Source organism: Dermacentor silvarum, chromosome 11, assembly GCF_013339745.2.
Source record: "Dermacentor silvarum isolate Dsil-2018 chromosome 11, BIME_Dsil_1.4, whole genome shotgun sequence".
NCBI classification, from domain to species: Eukaryota; Metazoa; Arthropoda; class Arachnida; order Ixodida; family Ixodidae; genus Dermacentor; species Dermacentor silvarum.
In genome coordinates this window covers 85,223,552-85,239,486 of record NC_051164.1, presented here as the reverse complement: position 1 = coordinate 85,239,486, position 15,935 = coordinate 85,223,552, and the positions used below count along the sequence as shown (strand labels likewise).

The window sequence follows — 15,935 nt, the reverse complement described above, 5'->3', positions numbered from 1 at the left end:
AATTCACCGAACTGACGCGCACTACAAGAACCGCGTTTCGTATATTGTCCGTAGGGCATAATTGGGACTAATATCGAAATGTATCATTTATTTGTACAACCCCGCGTCCGTTCATCGAATTTGCTTGAAACTATTTTTTTTCTTTTTTAAAACTGTGTGCTGGGCCAGTCGGCATTTTAGGACGAAGAGCATCGCGATGAACAATGGACGATAACAGACTTCAGCCAAACTAGCCGAGGCCCAGAGCTCACCAGCCTAGGCGGTACACCTGTTGTGTTGCGTTCCTTTCTCCTCCCTTGTCTTTCGCGCTATTCTTCGCCATTAGGGTTTTTTTTTTTTAAAGCTCATCTGCGACTGCGTACACTGCATTTCGTACGAGTACACTGTGCATTGGGCATTATTGAAGCCATCAAAACTGTTTATACTGTTTTCCGCATACGGAAGTTCCATGCAGACGCGTTGCGCATTTTGCCAGCAGGTTTTGCGCGTGAGCTCCCAAATGCAAGCACTGAAAAGCAGCTACTTCAAGTATCGCGAGCAACATGCGCCTGCTTACTCGAGCTGCCAGTACATGAGCCGGCACCGAACGATCATTGCCGACACGTTTGTCACGACGTGGGCACGTGGGCGAGTGAGTTGGCGAGTGAGTGAGTGAGTGAGTGAGTTGGCGAGGCGTGAGTGAGTGAGTGAGTGAGTGAGTGAGTGAGTTGGCGAGTGAGTGAGTGAGTGAGTGAGTTGGCCAGTGAGTGCGTGAGTGAGTTGGCGAGGTGAGTGAGTGAGTGAGTGAGTGAGTGAGTGAGTGAGTGAGTGAGTGAGTGAGTGAGTGAGTGAGTGAGTGAGTGAGTGAGTGAGTGAGTGAGTGAGTGAGTGAGTGAGGATGAGTGAGTGAGGTGAGTGAGTGAGTGACTATGTGGCGCGGGTTTTTTGTGTACATTGTGCATGCGCGTGTCTTATTGGTTCAAAAACTATCGCTGTAATAGAATAACAAAGGTTATTCGCTTACAGCGATATGTGAACAAAATAGAGCGCCCTTGAAGAATGACACCAACTATTCTGCAACGTACTGCCTTCTAAACTATGTAATAAAAATACAACAAGCGAACGTTTCCCAGTTCGTTCATAACATGAGTTATTTCTAATACGCGGCTATTCGAAAACGCGTTGGAACAAGAGGAAAATTGGGACCGTATGTCACCACCGTATGCTATAATCCGGGCTTCACCCAACGGCCGCCTTTTGAGCGCCCCGAGGACGTTTAGCCATTGTAGCGCGCACGTATATATATATAGTATGTTGTTCGTGTTACTCGACAAGGTGTAAAGGCAGGCCGGGGCATGCTTGCGACAAAGCCCAGTGGCGATTGCTGCACCCCGTTCGAGCCTTTCGCTAACTAGCAGGGGGCGCGCGATACCGACCTGCACGCTGGCGCTTGTCGCCAGCAGCGGAGACAAAAGAGCCAGCTGTGTGGTCCTGCTCCCTCGCGGCCTTTGAAAAGGAACCTTAATTTCGCTCTAACCGGTTTTGCAGTCACTAAATGCAGGTGCACTCGCCCGTGCCTGTCAGTGCGTGTGCGTACGTGTGCGTGCGTGCGCTATTAGAGAACCGAGGAAATAAAGCAACGCACGGAGCGAGGTGAGCGCTTGTAACATGTCTCTATTCACACGTCGCTCCATTGTTTCCCCCCCTTCTTTCCAGCACCAGCAAAGGCAGCAGATTGTATGAAAATACCGCACTTACTTAAATGTAAGCCCACCGTACCTTTCCCGTGTACTCACGAGTGAATGCGATTTTATCGCATATAAATAAATCAACAAAAACAAATCCCAAAATTCTGATGACATATCACACTTAAAGTAGCGCTGAAATTATATTCTCGACTCAGTCATTTTTCTGCGTTGAAAACAAACCAAACTAATCTTTATTCAACATCTAGAATGTTAGTCTTTATTCTGATTATTTATTTATATTCTTCATCCTTATTTGACATCTTTGTTTAACATATAAGGCGTTGAATAAAGATTGCTTCGATTTGAAGAAAATTCCAAGCCCTCTAAACATTTGCAAAAATACTGGCAAGGGTCCGACCGCGCTAAATATTTTGCTGTAATAATTATTTCTCAGTACCAGTCTTGCTTTCGGTTCTCACGAAGATGAATGCGTCCTGACATCATGATATACACTGGCTCGCTAGATTCCTGCGATCGCTGAAGCCGCCACACAAGAGAGCAGCCAGAAGAAATGCGTGTCGCAGTTACGTTTACTTATTTACGACTAACGCCGTCGTACCTATAGCTTTATTGCTCCACGACGTCAGCAAATTTTGCGCTCGATCTGTCATGACTTCTCGACAATGTCGATGATGATAAGTCCTGCATATCGAAACTAATTTCAGGATCAAATTAATATATCTAAAAAGTGTCTTTGAACACCTTCACCATACCTACTTGCGAAGGGCCATCCTGTCACGGGCAAGAATCGTGTGCAGCACAGAATTTATAGAAATTCAAAAATAGTATGTGTCGGACGCAAGATCCCTCTAGGGCATCCAACTGCATGTGGCGTGCGTTAGACAAAAAGCGGGTTTCTAAAAGTTCGTAAGGTACCGGTCGGCAGTGAGAACCGACTTGAAAAGCGATTTCGTCCCGGGACTATGTTCAGGACCCAGTAGAATAAGTATCTTGAGCTTTAAACACTATGTGTACGATCTTTTCTTTCTCTATTTATCTCTCTTCTGCTGTATTCTCGGGCACACTACGCTGTTGATTTCATAATTTCATGAACTTTTCTGCTAACACTGCTGACAATATGCTTTCCGATTTTTTTCCCCCTTTTTTTCGGACGCATTGCGGTGCAAGTCCCGAACGGGTCTTTTAGAGGGACACTAAAGCGAAAAGTGGAGGTTGAGCTGCGTTTGTAAATTACGCTTCCACACATTACCGAGAAATTCAATATTGCCGCCACTTGAGGCTCGGTAAGCTAGACAAAACGCAAAAAAAGAAGAAAGACGAGTGACGATGCCACCTTGAAGTTCCCGCACTGGCTCGTCGTGACGTCAGAATCCCGACAGCGTCTCTTCAGGCCTAGCTGACTTTCTGTCGGCAAATATGCACTATATTGTGATGAAGAAGAACTCGAGACTGCCTTTGGTAAGTTCCAAGAACTCTTGCTGAGGCAAAACGGCCCAATTACGAGGAGGTGTTAGGAGGAGGAGAGGTGGGAAAGGTCGGGAGACCACCCAAAGGCGCGTGTGGTTTGCTACCCTACTCAAGGGGGGAAGGAGGGGGGGGATGAAGAGAGAAAGAATCTTTATCTCGTAAATGACCTACGATCTAGTTCTTTTAACACTGTCCGAAAAATGTTGCGCTTGTCCTTTGCAACGATCCCGCCCCCCCCCCCCCCTACCAAAAAAAAAAAAATGGAAAAAAAAACAGCATACGTATTTGATTACCTTTTCACAATTGCACAAGTCGCACAGGGCTGTCACACTGACATACCAGTACCGTGGTTTTGGCGGGAAATTCAATAACATAATTATATTAATACATAGTGTCATGTAATATAATACTAAACATGACCATCCACTTTCTTTTCTAATTATCCGTCTATTACCGCGAAATGAGCGAGAAGAGTTTTTAAACAATGTATATTTTAATATTCGTTTCTCTTCATTGGTCCTGTAAAGCAACGGGAGTGATTAAATGCAAATAAATTCATGGATACGGCTTTATTCCAGTCGACTTGAACGCTGGTACATATATGGTTGTTGGCTGCGTCTGTTTACTATCCGTGCAAGCCTTGCTTCGTTTTTCGCGCGTTCTTTCCTAGGCCTAACTGGCCTTCGGTCGGCCCACTTTCGCAAGTGAACCCGCTTTCTATACTTTCCTTTTTTTCCTTTTTTTTCTTTTTTTTTTCCTTTTTTGTACACTGGCTGTAAGTATAGCGATTCCTGTAAGAACGTTTTAACCCCTTGTGTTTTGGCTGGTTCAAGCTTGCGCCCCTTTTATGTAGCGAAAGTCACCACGTTTAGAAAATCCAGAATACGGAGGATAAGGGAATCTTCGTCACTGTGCCGAGTCATTCTTTGCCGTTGCTTTACTTTAGTCTTCTCCCTATAGCTTAAGCTTCTGTTTATATCCCCTTCTTCCCATAACAGTAGGCAGGCGTTGTGCCCCTCCCAGTGGCATTTGCCGGCCTGATCCCTCCTTTATTTCCTTCTCTGTCCATGGTGTAGGTGTGTTTTCACATCAAACGATAACTGTAATAAATTATTGGTGTTTATTGAAGTGACGAGGAACAACCTCAGGTGTCTTAGTGCTGGCGTATATACTCGCAAGAACAATACACAAGAAATACACACAATTGCAAACTGTCGCGATGCAGATTTCAAGAGGGCATGAGGTGCGTACAATAGAAGAGATGCTTTGCTCAATTATTGGAACACCTCGGTATCAGCATTCAGAAAAAAAAGTAATGTACATAATTCGCGCGAAAATATCGAGGCACTGTGAATGAGTTTTACACGTCACCAGCCATTCTAATAATAATAAATTATGATTTACACCTTTGTGCTATGCAGTTTGCGATTTCTCATTGTTTTGCGCTAAATATAGGTCGATCCCGGGCCCTCGAAACTCTGCAGCAGAAATACTAGCAAGCATCAAAGCGCCCCTGAATAATTTACTTCAACACCTTTCACACGAGCCGCTTTCGGTTTCGATTTCCAAGAGGTGTCCACGTACCGTGACGTCATGAAGCAGAACATATGGTCACGTGGGAGGCGGATGTCGCGACCATAGAGTTTCACACTATAAAACCTAGAGGGAAATGTGGCGCTGCTGCGCTGTGGTATGCAAGGGAATGCCGGTATATTGTGGATTCGGATTGGCATCGTTCTTGGAGAGCCAGAACGCCTTGAAGACGCGCCTGGCTAGCACCGTTCCGTCTGTCACAATGATTCATTTCCTGCTAAAACAGGACGTAAAAACAGCTTTAGCTTTATTATTACACAAAAACATGTTTTGTTTAATTTTGAGGACATACTATTGGATGCACAATTCTATGAAACGTAAAAAGTATCAGCTGGTCGCTGAAGTTGGAGTGCAGACGACAAGATTCTTGCTCGCTTTGGAACAACTTGTCGTCTGTTCTTGCTTTTCTTCGTTTGATGCTGCATTGTAGGTGAGTAAACTTTATTGAGAGATGTAATATGGGTGAACGAAAGCCTTTTATGTAGATTTTATTTTAAGAACGCGTTATTTGTGTAGCCATATCCACGTTTTAGACGAAGCCTCGTACAACACCAGCCAACACAAGCCTCGCAGACACATATCCCGTCATTCGCATGAGGGCACGGAAGGCCTTTAAGAAACTCGCATAGACGGTGGCGCCAGTTTACCCTCTAGGTGTTATAGTGAGAAACTCTATGGTCGCGACGTCGTGGCACTCTGTCCGGCTCGCTCGGGGATGTGCCATGTTACCGCAGCGGGCCGCGCAATGTAAGCCTGCGCTGCGCTGTGACCCTGCCTATAACTCGCACCTTTACACCCGTAAAAGGTGTAAGGGTGGGAGTTAAGGACAGGAAACACTCTTACGGGTGCAAATCAGTTTACAGCGTGCATTGCAGACAGAGCGAGTCGGAGCGAGGGTAGAGCATTTGTGGCACAGTATTGAGAGCGCTCTGGGGCTAATTGCCAGCATTTTTGTAGTGGTTCGAATTCAAGGTCATACATATAATGCAAAACAAAAAAATATGAAAAGTACTAAATGTAATTCCAGTACTCCTTTAAATACACGTGGTGCACAGCAATGCTCCCCTTTAGGCAGCCGTCATATCAATCGGCACGAAACGCGTTGTATACGAAAGAAATAAAGTTTTTGGAGCACGCTTGTTGGTTAAGTCCCAAGAAACAATTTTTCTTCAGCAAATTACATAAATTGCAATAACGTTTCTCAAAACCAAGACGTCGAGTTTGTGACTCCAAAGCTATGCTAAAATCATCTAAATAGTAACTGGTAATAGCTTTTAAAGCAGACAAGAGTGTGCAGACGCATGATTCCAGAAAATACTATCCCGCAAGCCTCTCCCCCACCCCCGCCTTCTGAATCCACCAGTGATAAAGACGATGTCGGTTGCAGCACTGTCTGTGGTAGACTTACGGGGTTCACCGGTTAGTGCACTACCACCAGGGAGACATTTCGAACGAGAGCCGCTTAATTTGTGTTAGAAAAAAGAAATTCAACCACAAGTGGTTCGACTCACTCTCTGTAAGAGTTGACATTTTTTTTTTTTTTCGATACTGTGATCTTTCTTTCTGGGGTTTTATTTTACGTGCCAAAACCAGTTCTGATTATGAGGCACGCCGTAGTGGAGGGCTCCAGATTAATTTTGACCACCTGGGGTTCTTTAACGTGCACTACAACGCAAGCACACGGGCGTTTTTGCATTTCGCCTCCATCGAAATGCGGCCGCCGCGGCCGGGATTCGATCCCGCGACCTCGTGCTCAGCAGCGCAACGCCTTAGCTGACTGAGCCACCCCGATATACTGTGATCGCCATTTCTTCATTGAGAATTTCTCACAATAAAATACCTCGGCTTTCCACAAACAGACTGTTTTGAATTACCCGATTGATCAGCTTTTTCCCCTACATCAAAATACGAAGATATTTGTATGTGCCTCACTTCAAACACGGTTTTCATTTCATCAATGAAGGACACAAACTTCTACTCAGAGTAGCGTGCACAAGACACTACGTGTTTTAGTTCCCGTTTCCCCCGTAACATTTCAAGCGTTTCTCCTCCCAGCATTACAAATTAGATACGGAACAATCACTCATTCTCCAACTGTTTGGGCGACAAAAGAACTTTTCTTAAGTTGCGGTTGAAACAAGTTCAGCCATATCATGCGGCGAGTTTGTGTCTATAAGCCTGAGCGTTCAAACCCGGCAGCAGCGCCTTTCCAACCGCATTTCTGGCTGATAAGGTTCTTTTCTCCCTATACCGTCGAACGCTTTTGCCCACTCAGAGAGTCGCCCAATATATCACCCGTTTCCCTCAGGGACGCCGCTCCTCTAATGGAACGTCAAGGAGCCGCAAAACAAAGCTTCTCGCCCTCCGACAGCGCGCAGTTAAGAGAACAGCCGCAACTCTACAGATTTGCTCCCAGTGGGCCGACGTCTAAAAGCGACTCGCTCTCCTATACTTTCTCTCGCCAAATGCGTGCAGTATAGCGAAACCTACGCGACTGCGTCAGCCAAGCATAAAATAACGATAAGTGCGTCGCCCACCACTAATTCCCTTGCCCGTAAGGTCAGCTGTGTGCAAGTATCACGGAAGGATTGTCGACAAGCAATGGGCAATAGCCCCACTTTTCTTTTATGAGATATGCGCAACCTTTTGCTGTTTCTATAAGTTGACCAACACCGCACGTATATTTTGCCACACTGCACAAAGTTAGCTAGAGAGAGCATACATGTCCCCTAGGTCATTTCTTGTCCGGTATGTCCAGAAATTATTGTCTGAATAAAGGGAAACGGCAGAGGTGGCGCTGCTGTTCAGCTGCTAAGCCTAACGTGGACGCGAGGGAGATCAGGGTGTGGGAGTGGAGCTGGGTACCCAGGGTAGACCATATTTCAATGCATCGGGGAGGGCATAAGACTCCGTTTTGGTAAGTTCCATGATCGAACTCGTGCATTAATCTCCCATTCCTTGAGCAGGGTGTTCTTTATTTTTTGTCTTATTGTTCCTTAAAATTTTACATTTACCCGCCGTGGTTGCTCAGTGGCTATGGTGTTGGGCTGCTGAGCACGAGGTCGCGGGATCGAATCCCGGCCACGGCGGCCGCATTTCGATGGGGGCGAAATGCGAAAACACCCGTGTACTTAGATTTAGGTGCACGTTAAAGAACCCCAGGTGGTCCAAATTTCCGGAGTCCCCCACTACGGCGTGCCTCATAATCAGAACTGGTTTTGGCACGTAAAACCCCATAATTTAATTTTTTTAATTAAAATTTTACATTTCATTTCTTTTTTTAGGAAAAGAAACACATGGCCCCGCATATCGTTAGCATTCATTGCGAACTCGGCTGTTTTCATCCATCAGACGCGAGCGACATTTTTCCGGGGCACAGCCAAGTACGAGTCCCCCTCTCCCGCACTGTTCTTTTGAATGTATGTCAACTGTAATGTATTCCCTGTAATTTGTCTTCGCGAGCCTTTTACAAAGGCAGCTACTCGTCTGTCTTTAATTACTTACGATGGCCGCATAGATGTTTGCCTGTTTCTATTCGTATTCTCCGCGTACTGAACGATTAAAGGGCCCCTCACCAGGTGTGGCCACTTTGAGCTGACAAACGCAGTGCACACAATGCGCGCTAACGATCGTGTCTGCTAACTATTACATCGCTACGCGCCGCGAAAAGAGCTGAAATTTCAAACCAAACGCCGTTTGCCCTGCTCCTCGCGGGCGCCGAGCTCCCAGCCGGAGAGTCTACGTATATCGCGCAAGTACGCCTACATACGCAGTGCTGTGACGTCGCTCACAGTGACACGCGACTTCGAAAATTATTCAAGGCAACATCAGTTATTTGTTTGTTCTGTTGACTCAAAAGACGATTAAAAGTTTAGAGCAATAATAAAACCTACAAACTGAATGTCCGCGTGACCGTATAGCAAGAGAGATGTACACCCATGAGCAAAAGTATACGGACCACAGGGTTGCCGAAAAAACTGAATTTCTTCGTAATTAACAAGCATAAACTGAAATTGACGAGTACGCTGAAAGGTTCCCAATGTCAAGTTTGGACTGCAGTCCTCAATTTCAAGTTGAGTTCACAGGCAGAGGAAAAATGGGCTTTATCGCGCAACCCCTGGTCCGTATACTTTTGCTCACGGGTGTACTTCCGTGTCGTCTGCTTGTTCCCATGTCGCGCGCGCAGAGAGCGAAACTATGCATCATTTTCTATCGTGTTCCAGCGCGCGATCATGCTCTCTGATCGGCTTGCGTCTGCCTCGGTGTTCATGTAGCACTGACTTTTACTGCTTATACCGCTGGTCAGGTGTTCCCGTGCACAGGGCGAAAAAAAATCACAGCATATCCACGGGGTGAATGATGATGAGTGGGCGAAGCTCCGGAGGGAATCATCGGATCTCCCGCTTAAGGGGAGGCTAGCACAAACGCGTTAAAAACGTGCAGTACTCTCTAGTAAGGGGGAGCGGCCACAGCGTCTTACGCAGCCATTTACACATGCCGGAACGTGCACCGCGTTTGCCGACGCCATCACATGACTGCTGAGAGAGTATACCCCCCGTATTCATAAACGTTCCTCGACTTGAACTTGACTTGCCACCGCTTTGGGCAGCGCGTTCGAAACGCGTTGAAGGTAAGGCGGAGAGGCCACAGCGTCTTACACCAGCTTCTTACACGGGCCGTAACGCGCTAGCACAAACGCGTTAGAAACGCGCTAGAAACGCGGCCTTTCGTTAATGTTGGGTATTTATTGCCATCGTGGTGCTTGTGCCTATGAGTGATTCGTGGCGTAGTTTTAAACAGACCAGGCTGTTTGTTTTCCAGCGCAATTATTTTCTGCAATGTTGCTTTCAATGCTAATCAAGATAAAAAAACAACAGCTAGAGCAATTCGAGGAGCACCGCTATCGCGGCGCGCTCGTTCGAGCCAGAGCAGAAGCATGGGCCGTGGGTGAAACGCCCACGAAACGCGCGCTAAGTATCGAGAAGACGCATGCACGCCGCAACGAAATAGACGTTATTGAAGAGAATGACCAAGAACTGAGTGACCGAGAGAGCATCACATGTGCTTTTAACCGATATTACCAGCGGCTCTTTGCCTACAAGCCGGTGGATATCAAAGGGTACAAGGAAAACTATCTGTCACGTATGCCTCAACTATCAGCTGAAACGAAGTCGCTTCTAGAAGCACCCATTACCCTTGCGGAAATTGAAAACGCTATAGATAACCTGAGTCCTAATAAGTCGCCAGGTCCGGATGGCCTTAGTGCAGCTTTTTATAAAATGTTCAAGAACGAGTTGGTGCCTTTGTTGAAAGCGGTGTTTGACGTGGCATTTGCGAACAACGCATTACCACCATCATTCTCGGAAGCACACACCGTCCTTATTCCTAAGACAGACCAAAAAGCAATGCTGAGACTGGTCACATCATACAGGCCCATTTCGTTAACCAACACGGATTACAAAGTTTTAATGAAAGTTCTTGCAGGTCGACTACAGTCGGTCATTAAGGATCTTGTTGGACCACACCAGACTTGTGGTATAAAGGGACGCACTATCGCCACAAATATACACACGATGAGAAGCATTCTGGAATGTTGTGACGATTATCAGTATGTTGTTGCCATTATGCAGATAGATTTAGAAAAGGCTTTTGATTTTGTCCCGCATGATATTTTGTTGTTAGTTCTTGAACATGTGAATGTAGGATCAATCATCACTGATGGGGTAGCTCAGGCGTACCGGAACTGCTCAACACGGCTGATTATTAATAAGACACTGGGGGCCCCCATTAAAATAGAGCGTTCCGTTCGCCAGGGATGTCCACTGAGCCCGCTTTTGTTTGCCATTTATCTAGAAAGCTTCTGTTTGGCAATCATTCAGAACAGTAGCATAAGGGGCTTCAAACTTATGGAAGCCGAAGTGAAACTCTTAGCATATGCAGATGATGTAGCAGTGTGCTGTACGTCGAAAGAAAGCATTACAGAAGTAACCACCATTGTTAAACATTTTGGAAACACAACAGGGATCACAGCAAATTGGAGTAAGTGTCTGGGTTTTTGGCATGGTGAATGGCAGTCAACACCGGAAACATTCGCCAACATTAGATGGATTAAATCGCCAGCTAAATACTTGGGCGTACCACTCGAACATTACCGTCGTAATGAGGACTACTGGCTTGAAGAAGCTAAGCGAATCAAGGAAAAAACAACTAATTGGAAAGGCACTCATCTGTCAATGTTTGCGAAAGCCACTGTATGCAACTTGTTTTTAATAAGCAAGATATGGTACGTCATGCAAGTTTTATACTGTTCTCGTAGAAATGTGCAAAAAATCCACAGAGTTTTTGCTGTGTTCATTTGGGCATCAGAATGGGAGAGATGTAGCCGAATGAACTTGTTTAAGCGAGTCAAAGACGGGGGCCTAGGCCTGTCCCATCTTTTCGTTAAACAGCTAGTGAACAGGTTTACATTCTTTCGAGACGTGCGCGACCCCTTTCTGCGCACCATGTGTCAGTTGCGACTGAGCAAGCATCTGCCGGCTTATGTGGTAAGCAATTCAAGTATGCCTGGTTCTCTTCGAGGGTACCTAAGGGAAGTAGTTGACAGTGTCCGTTTTCTATCCGTACGTTTTTCTAATGAGTACCTTTTTTCGGTGTCACGGAAGAAATTATACAGGGATACACTTGACATGATCATACCGGTTCCCATGTATAGAGCCATAAACAGTGGAGGACAGGGACATGACGTTTTAAAGCGTGTTAAAAATATGCAGGTGCAGCCAGGTACAAAATCCTTTTTCTTTAAATTACATACCGGGACTTTGCCAGTACGGGCCTTTTTACAAGAAAAGGGTTTTTATTTACCTTGGGGAGCAAACTGCCTTATATGTAAACAACTGGAAACAATCGATCACGTTTTTTTGCATTGTTGGGAAGGGGTTTATTTTTGGGACGTTCTTCAAAGAACACTACAGAAAGAATTGCCCTTAAATTCATTTGGTATTAGATTTTTAACTGTAGAAAATGAGGACGGACTGCCTTTGGATCTCATTATGCTAATGGGCCTCCACTGTTTATGGCGGGCTCGAATGGCAGGTTTTTATTGTGAGCCTGACCGAAGGCCTGCGCGACAACTTTTCCGGGAGGATGTTTCCAAGCTCATCGATGTAATTAAAGATCAGGAATGCCCCCCGGATTGGCTGACGAGGATTGAGCCCCTCGCAACTTTAAAAGAATTTTAAACCTGACATGACATGGCAGCCAAAATGTGGCTGACCGCACAACATGGATGCATGCAACTGTGAAAGTATGTGTATATGTATGATTATGTATTTTGTTTTTTTGGCAAGAACTGTTGAAATTGGTGTCCACAAAGTGAAAGTTCCGGCAATAAAGAAAAAAAAAAAAAAAAAAAGCTTCGTGGCGTAGTGGGCTAACGCCGCGCGCTCGGAAGCGAGGGGTCCCTGGTTCGATTCCGCGCTACGGACAAAACTTCGGAATTTTTTTTTCTCATTTTTCTCAGACTGGTTACACACTACTACTACGACGAGGGACGAACGGGTGCCGCCTTAAGGAGCTTCGCCCCTAAAATTGTGCGCTGCGCGAAACGAGACCAACAGCTGGCGCGCAAGACCGCCAGTTTACCAGCGGAAGCCTGTGTACCGCGCAGTAAAGAGCGATAAGAAAAAAGGGAAAGGCGGCGTGACTCGTGACGTATGCGTCACGTGATTCTCCAGCTCCGGTATGCGAGAACGCAGGGAAGGAATTTCGCTTGCGGAGGCTAGACGGGGGCAAGTGGAGAGAGTGTCTATGTTGGCGGTGGACGCTCGCCTCCTGGAATCATGGGTTGACCATAGAGAAAGGAATTCAACAAGAGGGGACACTCCCATAGGGCCCTGCGGCCGAATTGACTGCAGCGTGCCAAGCAGTCGGTGTCGATCACTTACATCACTTCCGGTTTCGGTTTGGGGCGCGCGTATTTTGAACGCAAGCTAGCACGCCGGCTGCGCTGCCCCCTCCCCCCCCCCCCCCCCTTCCTTTTTATTTTTTTTGGTCTTCGTGCAGAATCGGTTTATTATTTAGTAAAAATGATTGCGAACGATCTTGTAAAGTCCCGTCGAATCTGTGCCACGTGCAATTTCACAAAGTAGACGCAAGACCTTTTGTGCAATGAGGAAATATTTATTTCGCTCTATATAAAAGCTCGTTCCGCGCTTTTTGTGCGTTCATCCAACGTTGTGACACCAGCAGGTAAGGCAGTAGTTCCTGTATGAAGCTCCACCGGACGGTACCAGCTGAAAAAAAGGTAAACTACAAGCATGTTACATTTGCAAGCACGTAACAGCATGTTACAAGCATGAGTCATTTTGGTATTTCGACATAGGAATACTGCGAGGCGAAACGTCCGAAAGCGGTGAATGGGCGGCATTACAAACAAAAGCAATTCGTTTTTACATACATGGCGTAGAAAATACCCGACTCATCCCAAACATATATGAAACCGTCTGATTTCCAAGCGTTCCCCAATTTTCGGGCATTATTTCCTGCACTTAGGCAGCACAAATACACGAGCGACTTCGCGTTTCCAAAACTTGGCCTCGGGCGACGCGACGGTACGCGACATACACAGAGACGGACGCAACAGGCACTCAAGACAAATGCGTGGGTGCAATGCCTTTTTTCAGTCCTTTAGAAGACGTAATTTTCGAATTACAAGTTTCTGATATGTTCGTCGTTCGCGCGTTCTGCCGGCGCCAGCAGCACACCCCATGTTATCACTCTTGGCAATCGCCCATCGCGTTTTCAACGGGCGTGGGTACCGAAAGAAGGTATATGTTGTTGCGGAGCCACAAAAAACGTCACAGACTTGTCCCTCTAAGATTCATTACACTCCAAACTAACTTTATCACCACGGCCGAGCTGCTTATCGCTAACTGCGTCACAGCGCGCTGTGCGGCCAGCGTGCCTCAAAAGCACCCCAGAAAGTAACGAAATTACTTTTCAGTAATGTCTGGCGACAGAGAGAGCGGCACAAACTTCTAGCAAGATGCACTAGACTAACACCACGGCTGAGTTCTCGCTAACTGCGACACGGCGCCCTGTGCGGCCAGTGTGGCTCAAAAACCGAAATAAGTTACAATAGTCCCCTAGGAAGCGTCGGAAACATGTCTCAGCACGATTCATTTACTCAAATTAACTGCGCCAGGATGGCCGAGCTGTTTTTCGCTAACTGCGTCTTAAGTCTCGGTCCCGTGCCGTAAGCCTAATTGCGTCGTAGACTGTGAAACAAGATTTCTCACCTTGCCGTAGTCCAATAGTGCAGTGGTGTCTTGTCCCAGTGCAGAAGGAACGCAAGAATACGCCGAGAGCCCAATAAACCAGGTTACATTTAAAAAAGAAAAAAAAGAATGAGACAGACGGGTCACCGCGCGCGAGCGCTCAAACGCGCGCGCAGCCATCCTCGCTGGCTTCGGGGGAGTGTCTGGCGGAGGACGCATGTATCTGGCGCGTCATTGACCTGTGGCTAGGTAAGGCAAGGAAAATAAGTCGCAAAGCTTAAGTTCATTTATACGCAAAACTTTTTAGTTTTCGCGGCAAAGAATTTAAAAAAAATAAATCAATGCCTGTTAACTTAAGTTCACTTTCTTTTTTTTTCGATGCTCGCGGCAGCTAACGTTCGGTGTCAAAAGTATAGCGTGACGTATGGTGACGTGTTTCCTGTTGCCAGTTTTTGCCGAGTGTCCCCTCTTGTTGAATTTCTTTCTCTATGGGTTGACCGGCACTGAAACATTTCTATCTCAGCTATTAATGAACCAATTTGAAAAATCCTTGCGATAGCGCGCTCCCTAGGGGACACGTAACAACTTCCAGCATATCACCATAGAGAAAGAAATTCAACAAGAGGGGACACTCGGCAAAAACTGGCAACAGGAAACACGTCACCATACGTCACGCTATACTTTTGACACCGAACGTTAGCTGCCGCGAGCATCGAAAAAAAAGAAAGTGAACTTAAGTTAACAGGCATTCATTAATTTTTTTAATTCTTTGCCGCGAAAACTAAAACGTTTTGCGTATAAATGAACTTAAGCTTTGCGACTTATTTTCCTTGCCTTACCTAGCCACAGGTCAATGACGCGCCAGATACATGCGTCATCCGCCAGACACTCCCCCGAAGCCAGCGAGGATGGCTGCGCGCGCGTTTGAGCGCTCGCGCGCGGCGAGCCGTCTGTCTCATTCTTTTTTTCTTTTTTACATGTAACCTGGTTTATTGGGCTCTCGGCGTATTCTTGCGTTCCTTCTGCACTGGGACAAGACACCACTGCACTATTGGACAACGGCAAGGTGAGAAATCTTGTATCACAGTCTACGACGCAATTAGACTTACGGCACGGGACCGAGACTTAAGACGCAGTTAGCGAAAAACAGCTCGGTCATCCTGGCGCAGTTAATTTGAGTAAATGAATCGTGCGGAGACATGTTTCCGACGCTTCCTAGGGGACTATTGTAACTTATTTCGGTCTTTGAGCCACACTGGCCGCCCAGGGCGCCGTGTCGCAGTTAGCGAGAACTCAGCCGTGGTGTGTAGTCTAGTGCATCTTGCTAGAAGGTTGTGCCGCTTTCTCTGACGCCAGACATTACTGAAAAGTAATTTCGTTACTTTCTGGGGTACTTTTGAGGCACGCTGGCCGCACAGCGCGCTGTGACGCAGTTAGCGATAAGCAGCTCGGCCGTGGTGATAAAGTTAGTTTGGCGTGCAATGAATCTTAGAGGGACAAGTCTGTGACGTTTTTTGTGGCTCCGCAACAACATATACCTTCTTTCGGTACTCACGCCTGTTGAAAACGCGATGGGCGATTGCCAAGAGTGATAACATGGGGTGTGCTGCTGGCGCCGGCAGAACACGCGAACGACGAACATATCAGAAACTTGTAATTCGAAAATTACGTCTTCTAAAGGACTGAAAAAAGGCATTGCACCCACGCATTTGTCTTGAGTGCCTGTTGCGTCCGTCTCTGTGTATGTCGCGTACCGTCGCGTCGCCCGAGGCCAAGTTTTGGAAACGCGAAGTGGCTCGTGTATTTGTGCTGCCTAAGTGCAGGAAATAATGCCCGGAAATTGGGGAACGCTTGGAAATCAGATGTTTTCATATATGTTTGGGATGAGTCGGGTATATTCTACGCCATGTAT

At 46.5% G+C, this 15,935-nt stretch overlaps 1 protein-coding gene across 2 annotated transcripts in view; it reads left to right on the top strand.

The window, feature by feature from the left end:
• Nucleotides 1–15,935, top strand: part of LOC119433790 (glucosidase 2 subunit beta) — a 45,394-nt gene that overhangs the window by 2,499 nt on the left and 26,960 nt on the right. The window lies entirely within an intron of this gene.